Genomic DNA, 11,176 nt, shown 5'->3' with positions numbered 1-11,176 from the left:
CATTATGATGTCAGAAAGCTGGCTCTGGAATCCTGAGGGCTCCACTATGACACGTGCAAAGTTCCGTCTGAACTTTATATAAGACGGTGAGGCTCAGTCAGTCACTCAGTGTTGCCTGAGAGGGCAACACTGCAACAGCCGGCCGCCAGGCTGTCTTTTTTTTGCACAGCTAGTTGCCTCCAGGAGGCCACAAGAGGGAGACAAGGGACTGCAAAATGGAAAATAGGCATCCACCAACTTTACAGACAACTTCTCCTTGCTCCTACAACCTCCATCCTTGCACAGTTTGTTATTCTTCTAGGTAACATAGTAACAAATCCAAATTGCTGCTCTCTTTGTAGGCAAGCAAGGCTTTGTTGCAACTGCAATTCTTACTTCTTCTTGAAATGTAGGGACGACAGTACATTCCATCACATCCATCTAGTGTACACAGGTAGGTCCATTGTGGCGGGCAGGCGAGCGGGCGGGCTGCTTTATTGGCTGTTTGCTGTTCCCCTACTCCACTCCACTATTTGACTGTTGTGCTGCATCAATCAATCAATCAATCAATCAATCAATCAATCAATCAATCAATCAATCAATCAGTGGCTGGCTCAGGTGCAGCTCTTTAACTTACCTAAAAGGGAGGGCGGAGAGAAGACAAGGAAGGTGAATGAGGTGTTCCAATGTGAAATGCCGGAAACACAGAAACACAGACGACACACAACAAGAGGTGGCAATCTATTCATTAATTGCATTTAATCAATGAGCTCATTATCACTCATGCATTGTCCAACAGGTGTTGAAATAATGGGATTAAAAGGGGAGATCCCTTCAGAAAGACAGAAACAATAGCAAAGACAAAAAACACTTTTGGAATCTGCTTTTAGTCAACACATAAGGAAAGGGTGCACCGGTCCTGGAAATACTGCAATACCAGGTCAATGCGTGGAGTGGACAGAGCAAGCTCTATTTCCATCTCCCTGTTCTAAAAATCCATTTAATATATGGTCCCCAGATAGGGGACGTATCAGATATTAAACTGATAAGAACAGATACTACACTTGATCTTAGCCAAAAGGCCGAGAAGCGATAACCCGAACGGGCCGCGCGTTGCCCGAGCCTGCCCGATACTGCTGTTCAGCCCTTGCAGCGATTCAGCCTACTTCTAGGCAATTCCATGGGGCCCTGCAGGCTCACACACTCACAGCTACACGGGAGGTGAATAAAGGCCGGAGAGGAAGCCAGACAGGATTTGCTTCTTTTGCTTGCACCACAATGCAGTGCTGAAAGAGGAGGAATCTACATAAAAACGCCTTCCTGGCAACGCCCAAATGCCCTGCTGCCATGCAGATAAACACTGGCAGCGGCAGCAAGTGCATGCCCACAGCCACCCCTTGTTCCTTCACACCTTGTATCAGCTGTAATCCAGTCCAGTCCAGTGCTGCCTGCTGAGCAGCACTGACCAACACTGCCTGGGCCCAGGCTTTTATCTCTGAGGCCCCATTATGATGTCAGAAAGCTGGCTCTGGAATCCTGAGGGCTCCACTATGACACGTGCAAAGTTCCGTCTGAACTTTATATAAGACGGTGAGGCTCAGTCAGTCACTCAGTGTTGCCTGAGAGGGCAACACTGCAACAGCCGGCCGCCAGGCTGTCTTTTTTTTGCACAGCTAGTTGCCTCCAGGAGGCCACAAGAGGGAGACAAGGGACTGCAAAATGGAAAATAGGCATCCACCAACTTTACAGACAACTTCTCCTTGCTCCTACAACCTCCATCCTTGCACAGTTTGTTATTCTTCTAGGTAACATAGTAACAAATCCAAATTGCTGCTCTCTTTGTAGGCAAGCAAGGCTTTGTTGCAACTGCAATTCTTACTTCTTCTTGAAATGTAGGGACGACAGTACATTCCATCACATCCATCTAGTGTACACAGGTAGGTCCATTGTGGCGGGCAGGCGAGCGGGCGGGCTGCTTTATTGGCTGTTTGCTGTTCCCCTACTCCACTCCACTATTTGACTGTTGTGCTGCAATCAATCAATCAATCAATCAATCAATCAATCAATCAATCAATCAATCAATCAGTGGCTGGCTCAGGTGCAGCTCTTTAACTTACCTAAAAGGGAGGGCGGAGAGAAGACAAGGAAGGTGAATGAGGTGTTCCAATGTGAAATGCCGGAAACACAGAAACACAGACGACACACAACAAGAGGTGGCAATCTATTCATTAATTGCATTTAATCAATGAGCTCATTATCACTCATGCATTGTCCAACAGGTGTTGAAATAATGGGATTAAAAGGGGAGATCCCTTCAGAAAGACAGAAACAATAGCAAAGACAAAAAACACTTTTGGAATCTGCTTTTAGTCAACACATAAGGAAAGGGTGCACCGGTCCTGGAAATACTGCAATACCAGGTCAATGCGTGGAGTGGACAGAGCAAGCTCTATTTCCATCTCCCTGTTCTAAAAATCCATTTAATATATGGTCCCCAGATAGGGGACGTATCAGATATTAAACTGATAAGAACAGATACTACACTTGATCTTAGCCAAAAGGCCGAGAAGCGATAACCCGAACGGGCCGCGCGTTGCCCGAGCCTGCCCGATACTGCTGTTCAGCCCTTGCAGCGATTCAGCCTACTTCTAGGCAATTCCATGGGGGCCCTGCAGGCTCACACACTCACAGCTACACGGGAGGTGAATAAAGGCCGGAGAGGAAGCCAGACAGGATTTGCTTCTTTTGCTTGCACCACAATGCAGTGCTGAAAGAGGAGGAATCTACATAAAAACGCCTTCCTGGCAACGCCCAAATGCCCTGCTGCCATGCAGATAAACACTGGCAGCGGCAGCAAGTGCATGCCCACAGCCACCCCTTGTTCCTTCACACCTTGTATCAGCTGTAATCCAGTCCAGTCCAGTGCTGCCTGCTGAGCAGCACTGACCAACACTGCCTGGGCCCAGGCTTTTATCTCTGAGGCCCCATTATGATGTCAGAAAGCTGGCTCTGGAATCCTGAGGGCTCCACTATGACACGTGCAAAGTTCCGTCTGAACTTTATATAAGACGGTGAGGCTCAGTCAGTCACTCAGTGTTGCCTGAGAGGGCAACACTGCAACAGCCGGCCGCCAGGCTGTCTTTTTTTTGCACAGCTAGTTGCCTCCAGGAGGCCACAAGAGGGAGACAAGGGACTGCAAAATGGAAAATAGGCATCCACCAACTTTACAGACAACTTCTCCTTGCTCCTACAACCTCCATCCTTGCACAGTTTGTTATTCTTCTAGGTAACATAGTAACAAATCCAAATTGCTGCTCTCTTTGTAGGCAAGCAAGGCTTTGTTGCAACTGCAATTCTTACTTCTTCTTGAAATGTAGGGACGACAGTACATTCCATCACATCCATCTAGTGTACACAGGTAGGTCCATTGTGGCGGGCAGGCGAGCGGGCGGGCTGCTTTATTGGCTGTTTGCTGTTCCCCTACTCCACTCCACTATTTGACTGTTGTGCTGCATCAATCAATCAATCAATCAATCAATCAATCAATCAATCAATCAATCAATCAATCAGTGGCTGGCTCAGGTGCAGCTCTTTAACTTACCTAAAAGGGAGGGCGGAGAGAAGACAAGGAAGGTGAATGAGGTGTTCCAATGTGAAATGCCGGAAACACAGAAACACAGACGACACACAACAAGAGGTGGCAATCTATTCATTAATTGCATTTAATCAATGAGCTCATTATCACTCATGCATTGTCCAACAGGTGTTGAAATAATGGGATTAAAAGGGGAGATCCCTTCAGAAAGACAGAAACAATAGCAAAGACAAAAAACACTTTTGGAATCTGCTTTTAGTCAACACATAAGGAAAGGGTGCACCGGTCCTGGAAATACTGCAATACCAGGTCAATGCGTGGAGTGGACAGAGCAAGCTCTATTTCCATCTCCCTGTTCTAAAAATCCATTTAATATATGGTCCCCAGATAGGGGACGTATCAGATATTAAACTGATAAGAACAGATACTACACTTGATCTTAGCCAAAAGGCCGAGAAGCGATAACCCGAACGGGCCGCGCGTTGCCCGAGCCTGCCCGATACTGCTGTTCAGCCCTTGCAGCGATTCAGCCTACTTCTAGGCAATTCCATGGGGCCCTGCAGGCTCACACACTCACAGCTACACGGGAGGTGAATAAAGGCCGGAGAGGAAGCCAGACAGGATTTGCTTCTTTTGCTTGCACCACAATGCAGTGCTGAAAGAGGAGGAATCTACATAAAAACGCCTTCCTGGCAATGCCCAAATGCCCTGCTGCCATGCAGATAAACACTGGCAGCGGCAGCAAGTGCATGCCCACAGCCACCCCTTGTTCCTTCACACCTTGTATCAGCTGTAATCCAGTCCAGTCCAGTGCTGCCTGCTGAGCAGCACTGACCAACACTGCCTGGGCCCAGGCTTTTATCTCTGAGGCCCCATTATGATGTCAGAAAGCTGGCTCTGGAATCCTGAGGGCTCCACTATGACACGTGCAAAGTTCCGTCTGAACTTTATATAAGACGGTGAGGCTCAGTCAGTCACTCAGTGTTGCCTGAGAGGGCAACACTGCAACAGCCGGCCGCCAGGCTGTCTTTTTTTTGCACAGCTAGTTGCCTCCAGGAGGCCACAAGAGGGAGACAAGGGACTGCAAAATGGAAAATAGGCATCCACCAACTTTACAGACAACTTCTCCTTGCTCCTACAACCTCCATCCTTGCACAGTTTGTTATTCTTCTAGGTAACATAGTAACAAATCCAAATTGCTGCTCTCTTTGTAGGCAAGCAAGGCTTTGTTGCAACTGCAATTCTTACTTCTTCTTGAAATGTAGGGACGACAGTACATTCCATCACATCCATCTAGTGTACACAGGTAGGTCCATTGTGGCGGGCAGGCGAGCGGGCGGGCTGCTTTATTGGCTGTTTGCTGTTCCCCTACTCCACTCCACTATTTGACTGTTGTGCTGCATCAATCAATCAATCAATCAATCAATCAATCAATCAATCAATCAATCAATCAATCAGTGGCTGGCTCAGGTGCAGCTCTTTAACTTACCTAAAAGGGAGGGCGGAGAGAAGACAAGGAAGGTGAATGAGGTGTTCCAATGTGAAATGCCGGAAACACAGAAACACAGACGACACACAACAAGAGGTGGCAATCTATTCATTAATTGCATTTAATCAATGAGCTCATTATCACTCATGCATTGTCCAACAGGTGTTGAAATAATGGGATTAAAAGGGGAGATCCCTTCAGAAAGACAGAAACAATAGCAAAGACAAAAAACACTTTTGGAATCTGCTTTTAGTCAACACATAAGGAAAGGGTGCACCGGTCCTGGAAATACTGCAATACCAGGTCAATGCGTGGAGTGGACAGAGCAAGCTCTATTTCCATCTCCCTGTTCTAAAAATCCATTTAATATATGGTCCCCAGATAGGGGACGTATCAGATATTAAACTGATAAGAACAGATACTACACTTGATCTTAGCCAAAAGGCCGAGAAGCGATAACCCGAACGGGCCGCGCGTTGCCCGAGCCTGCCCGATACTGCTGTTCAGCCCTTGCAGCGATTCAGCCTACTTCTAGGCAATTCCATGGGGCCCTGCAGGCTCACACACTCACAGCTACACGGGAGGTGAATAAAGGCCGGAGAGGAAGCCAGACAGGATTTGCTTCTTTTGCTTGCACCACAATGCAGTGCTGAAAGAGGAGGAATCTACATAAAAACGCCTTCCTGGCAACGCCCAAATGCCCTGCTGCCATGCAGATAAACACTGGCAGCGGCAGCAAGTGCATGCCCACAGCCACCCCTTGTTCCTTCACACCTTGTATCAGCTGTAATCCAGTCCAGTCCAGTGCTGCCTGCTGAGCAGCACTGACCAACACTGCCTGGGCCCAGGCTTTTATCTCTGAGGCCCCATTATGATGTCAGAAAGCTGGCTCTGGAATCCTGAGGGCTCCACTATGACACGTGCAAAGTTCCGTCTGAACTTTATATAAGACGGTGAGGCTCAGTCAGTCACTCAGTGTTGCCTGAGAGGGCAACACTGCAACAGCCGGCCGCCAGGCTGTCTTTTTTTTGCACAGCTAGTTGCCTCCAGGAGGCCACAAGAGGGAGACAAGGGACTGCAAAATGGAAAATAGGCATCCACCAACTTTACAGACAACTTCTCCTTGCTCCTACAACCTCCATCCTTGCACAGTTTGTTATTCTTCTAGGTAACATAGTAACAAATCCAAATTGCTGCTCTCTTTGTAGGCAAGCAAGGCTTTGTTGCAACTGCAATTCTTACTTCTTCTTGAAATGTAGGGACGACAGTACATTCCATCACATCCATCTAGTGTACACAGGTAGGTCCATTGTGGCGGGCAGGCGAGCGGGCGGGCTGCTTTATTGGCTGTTTGCTGTTCCCCTACTCCACTCCACTATTTGACTGTTGTGCTGCATCAATCAATCAATCAATCAATCAATCAATCAATCAATCAATCAATCAATCAATCAATCAGTGGCTGGCTCAGGTGCAGCTCTTTAACTTACCTAAAAGGGAGGGCGGAGAGAAGACAAGGAAGGTGAATGAGGTGTTCCAATGTGAAATGCCGGAAACACAGAAACACAGACGACACACAACAAGAGGTGGCAATCTATTCATTAATTGCATTTAATCAATGAGCTCATTATCACTCATGCATTGTCCAACAGGTGTTGAAATAATGGGATTAAAAGGGGAGATCCCTTCAGAAAGACAGAAACAATAGCAAAGACAAAAAACACTTTTGGAATCTGCTTTTAGTCAACACATAAGGAAAGGGTGCACCGGTCCTGGAAATACTGCAATACCAGGTCAATGCGTGGAGTGGACAGAGCAAGCTCTATTTCCATCTCCCTGTTCTAAAAATCCATTTAATATATGGTCCCCAGATAGGGGACGTATCAGATATTAAACTGATAAGAACAGATACTACACTTGATCTTAGCCAAAAGGCCGAGAAGCGATAACCCGAACGGGCCGCGCGTTGCCCGAGCCTGCCCGATACTGCTGTTCAGCCCTTGCAGCGATTCAGCCTACTTCTAGGCAATTCCATGGGGCCCTGCAGGCTCACACACTCACAGCTACACGGGAGGTGAATAAAGGCCGGAGAGGAAGCCAGACAGGATTTGCTTCTTTTGCTTGCACCACAATGCAGTGCTGAAAGAGGAGGAATCTACATAAAAACGCCTTCCTGGCAACGCCCAAATGCCCTGCTGCCATGCAGATAAACACTGGCAGCGGCAGCAAGTGCATGCCCACAGCCACCCCTTGTTCCTTCACACCTTGTATCAGCTGTAATCCAGTCCAGTCCAGTGCTGCCTGCTGAGCAGCACTGACCAACACTGCCTGGGCCCAGGCTTTTATCTCTGAGGCCCCATTATGATGTCAGAAAGCTGGCTCTGGAATCCTGAGGGCTCCACTATGACACGTGCAAAGTTCCGTCTGAACTTTATATAAGACGGTGAGGCTCAGTCAGTCACTCAGTGTTGCCTGAGAGGGCAACACTGCAACAGCCGGCCGCCAGGCTGTCTTTTTTTTGCACAGCTAGTTGCCTCCAGGAGGCCACAAGAGGGAGACAAGGGACTGCAAAATGGAAAATAGGCATCCACCAACTTTACAGACAACTTCTCCTTGCTCCTACAACCTCCATCCTTGCACAGTTTGTTATTCTTCTAGGTAACATAGTAACAAATCCAAATTGCTGCTCTCTTTGTAGGCAAGCAAGGCTTTGTTGCAACTGCAATTCTTACTTCTTCTTGAAATGTAGGGACGACAGTACATTCCATCACATCCATCTAGTGTACACAGGTAGGTCCATTGTGGCGGGCAGGCGAGCGGGCGGGCTGCTTTATTGGCTGTTTGCTGTTCCCCTACTCCACTCCACTATTTGACTGTTGTGCTGCATCAATCAATCAATCAATCAATCAATCAATCAATCAATCAATCAATCAATCAGTGGCTGGCTCAGGTGCAGCTCTTTAACTTACCTAAAAGGGAGGGCGGAGAGAAGACAAGGAAGGTGAATGAGGTGTTCCAATGTGAAATGCCGGAAACACAGAAACACAGACGACACACAACAAGAGGTGGCAATCTATTCATTAATTGCATTTAATCAATGAGCTCATTATCACTCATGCATTGTCCAACAGGTGTTGAAATAATGGGATTAAAAGGGGAGATCCCTTCAGAAAGACAGAAACAATAGCAAAGACAAAAAACACTTTTGGAATCTGCTTTTAGTCAACACATAAGGAAAGGGTGCACCGGTCCTGGAAATACTGCAATACCAGGTCAATGCGTGGAGTGGACAGAGCAAGCTCTATTTCCATCTCCCTGTTCTAAAAATCCATTTAATATATGGTCCCCAGATAGGGGACGTATCAGATATTAAACTGATAAGAACAGATACTACACTTGATCTTAGCCAAAAGGCCGAGAAGCGATAACCCGAACGGGCCGCGCGTTGCCCGAGCCTGCCCGATACTGCTGTTCAGCCCTTGCAGCGATTCAGCCTACTTCTAGGCAATTCCATGGGGCCCTGCAGGCTCACACACTCACAGCTACACGGGAGGTGAATAAAGGCCGGAGAGGAAGCCAGACAGGATTTGCTTCTTTTGCTTGCACCACAATGCAGTGCTGAAAGAGGAGGAATCTACATAAAAACGCCTTCCTGGCAACGCCCAAATGCCCTGCTGCCATGCAGATAAACACTGGCAGCGGCAGCAAGTGCATGCCCACAGCCACCCCTTGTTCCTTCACACCTTGTATCAGCTGTAATCCAGTCCAGTCCAGTGCTGCCTGCTGAGCAGCACTGACCAACACTGCCTGGGCCCAGGCTTTTATCTCTGAGGCCCCATTATGATGTCAGAAAGCTGGCTCTGGAATCCTGAGGGCTCCACTATGACACGTGCAAAGTTCCGTCTGAACTTTATATAAGACGGTGAGGCTCAGTCAGTCACTCAGTGTTGCCTGAGAGGGCAACACTGCAACAGCCGGCCGCCAGGCTGTCTTTTTTTTGCACAGCTAGTTGCCTCCAGCACAAGAGGGAGACAAGGGACTGCAAAATGGAAAATAGGCATCCACCAACTTTACAGACAACTTCTCCTTGCTCCTACAACCTCCATCCTTGCACAGTTTGTTATTCTTCTAGGTAACATAGTAACAAATCCAAATTGCTGCTCTCTTTGTAGGCAAGCAAGGCTTTGTTGCAACTGCAATTCTTACTTCTTCTTGAAATGTAGGGACGACAGTACATTCCATCACATCCATCTAGTGTACACAGGTAGGTCCATTGTGGCGGGCAGGCGAGCGGGCGGGCTGCTTTATTGGCTGTTTGCTGTTCCCCTACTCCACTCCACTATTTGACTGTTGTGCTGCAATCAATCAATCAATCAATCAATCAATCAATCAATCAATCAATCAATCAATCAGTGGCTGGCTCAGGTGCAGCTCTTTAACTTACCTAAAAGGGAGGGCGGAGAGAAGACAAGGAAGGTGAATGAGGTGTTCCAATGTGAAATGCCGGAAACACAGAAACACAGACGACACACAACAAGAGGTGGCAATCTATTCATTAATTGCATTTAATCAATGAGCTCATTATCACTCATGCATTGTCCAACAGGTGTTGAAATAATGGGATTAAAAGGGGAGATCCCTTCAGAAAGACAGAAACAATAGCAAAGACAAAAAACACTTTTGGAATCTGCTTTTAGTCAACACATAAGGAAAGGGTGCACCGGTCCTGGAAATACTGCAATACCAGGTCAATGCGTGGAGTGGACAGAGCAAGCTCTATTTCCATCTCCCTGTTCTAAAAATCCATTTAATATATGGTCCCCAGATAGGGGACGTATCAGATATTAAACTGATAAGAACAGATACTACACTTGATCTTAGCCAAAAGGCCGAGAAGCGATAACCCGAACGGGCCGCGCGTTGCCCGAGCCTGCCCGATACTGCTGTTCAGCCCTTGCAGCGATTCAGCCTACTTCTAGGCAATTCCATGGGGCCCTGCAGGCTCACACACTCACAGCTACACGGGAGGTGAATAAAGGCCGGAGAGGAAGCCAGACAGGATTTGCTTCTTTTGCTTGCACCACAATGCAGTGCTGAAAGAGGAGGAATCTACATAAAAACGCCTTCCTGGCAACGCCCAAATGCCCTGCTGCCATGCAGATAAACACTGGCAGCGGCAGCAAGTGCATGCCCACAGCCACCCCTTGTTCCTTCACACCTTGTATCAGCTGTAATCCAGTCCAGTCCAGTGCTGCCTGCTGAGCAGCACTGACCAACACTGCCTGGGCCCAGGCTTTTATCTCTGAGGCCCCATTATGATGTCAGAAAGCTGGCTCTGGAATCCTGAGGGCTCCACTATGACACGTGCAAAGTTCCGTCTGAACTTTATATAAGACGGTGAGGCTCAGTCAGTCACTCAGTGTTGCCTGAGAGGGCAACACTGCAACAGCCGGCCGCCAGGCTGTCTTTTTTTTGCACAGCTAGTTGCCTCCAGGAGGCCACAAGAGGGAGACAAGGGACTGCAAAATGGAAAATAGGCATCCACCAACTTTACAGACAACTTCTCCTTGCTCCTACAACCTCCATCCTTGCACAGTTTGTTATTCTTCTAGGTAACATAGTAACAAATCCAAATTGCTGCTCTCTTTGTAGGCAAGCAAGGCTTTGTTGCAACTGCAATTCTTACTTCTTCTTGAAATGTAGGGACGACAGTACATTCCATCACATCCATCTAGTGTACACAGGTAGGTCCATTGTGGCGGGCAGGCGAGCGGGCGGGCTGCTTTATTGGCTGTTTGCTGTTCCCCTACTCCACTCCACTATTTGACTGTTGTGCTGCATCAATCAATCAATCAATCAATCAATCAATCAATCAATCAATCAATCAATCAATCAATCAATCAATCAGTGGCTGGCTCAGGTGCAGCTCTTTAACTTACCTAAAAGGGAGGGCGGAGAGAAGACAAGGAAGGTGAATGAGGTGTTCCAATGTGAAATGCCGGAAACACAGAAACACAGACGACACACAACAAGAGGTGGCAATCTATTCATTAATTGCATTTAATCAATGAGCTCATTATCACTCATGCATTGTCCAACAGGTGTTGAAATAATGG

General features: G+C 47.5%; 7 non-coding genes across 7 annotated transcripts; all 7 read right to left on the bottom strand.

Moving 5' to 3' along the window:
* Positions 1 to 882: 882 nt before the first annotated feature.
* LOC142718245 (U2 spliceosomal RNA) lies at positions 883 to 1,073 on the bottom strand. Its single transcript, XR_012872377.1, has one exon. It is a non-coding gene; the product is annotated as a U2 spliceosomal RNA (small nuclear RNA).
* Positions 1,074 to 2,362: 1,289 nt separating this feature from the next.
* Positions 2,363 to 2,553, bottom strand: LOC142718244 (U2 spliceosomal RNA). The gene has a single exon (XR_012872376.1). It is a non-coding gene; the product is annotated as a U2 spliceosomal RNA (small nuclear RNA).
* A 1,293-nt stretch (positions 2,554 to 3,846) lies between these two features.
* Positions 3,847 to 4,037, bottom strand: LOC142718242 (U2 spliceosomal RNA). The gene has a single exon (XR_012872375.1). It is a non-coding gene; the product is annotated as a U2 spliceosomal RNA (small nuclear RNA).
* A 1,292-nt stretch (positions 4,038 to 5,329) lies between these two features.
* Positions 5,330 to 5,520, bottom strand: LOC142718241 (U2 spliceosomal RNA). Its single transcript, XR_012872374.1, has one exon. It is a non-coding gene; the product is annotated as a U2 spliceosomal RNA (small nuclear RNA).
* Positions 5,521 to 6,816: 1,296 nt separating this feature from the next.
* LOC142718239 (U2 spliceosomal RNA) lies at positions 6,817 to 7,007 on the bottom strand. The gene has a single exon (XR_012872372.1). It is a non-coding gene; the product is annotated as a U2 spliceosomal RNA (small nuclear RNA).
* Positions 7,008 to 8,295: 1,288 nt separating this feature from the next.
* Positions 8,296 to 8,486, bottom strand: LOC142718238 (U2 spliceosomal RNA). Its single transcript, XR_012872371.1, has one exon. It is a non-coding gene; the product is annotated as a U2 spliceosomal RNA (small nuclear RNA).
* Positions 8,487 to 9,770: 1,284 nt separating this feature from the next.
* On the bottom strand, positions 9,771 to 9,961 carry LOC142718237 (U2 spliceosomal RNA). Its single transcript, XR_012872370.1, has one exon. It is a non-coding gene; the product is annotated as a U2 spliceosomal RNA (small nuclear RNA).
* Between the last annotated feature and the right edge of the window lie 1,215 nt (positions 9,962 to 11,176).

This window comes from Rhinoderma darwinii, unplaced genomic scaffold (assembly GCF_050947455.1).
Source record: "Rhinoderma darwinii isolate aRhiDar2 unplaced genomic scaffold, aRhiDar2.hap1 Scaffold_461, whole genome shotgun sequence".
NCBI lineage: Eukaryota > Metazoa > Chordata > Amphibia > Anura > Rhinodermatidae > Rhinoderma > Rhinoderma darwinii.
Note: the sequence above shows the minus strand (reverse complement) of the source record. Positions and strands in the feature narration are given on the sequence as shown.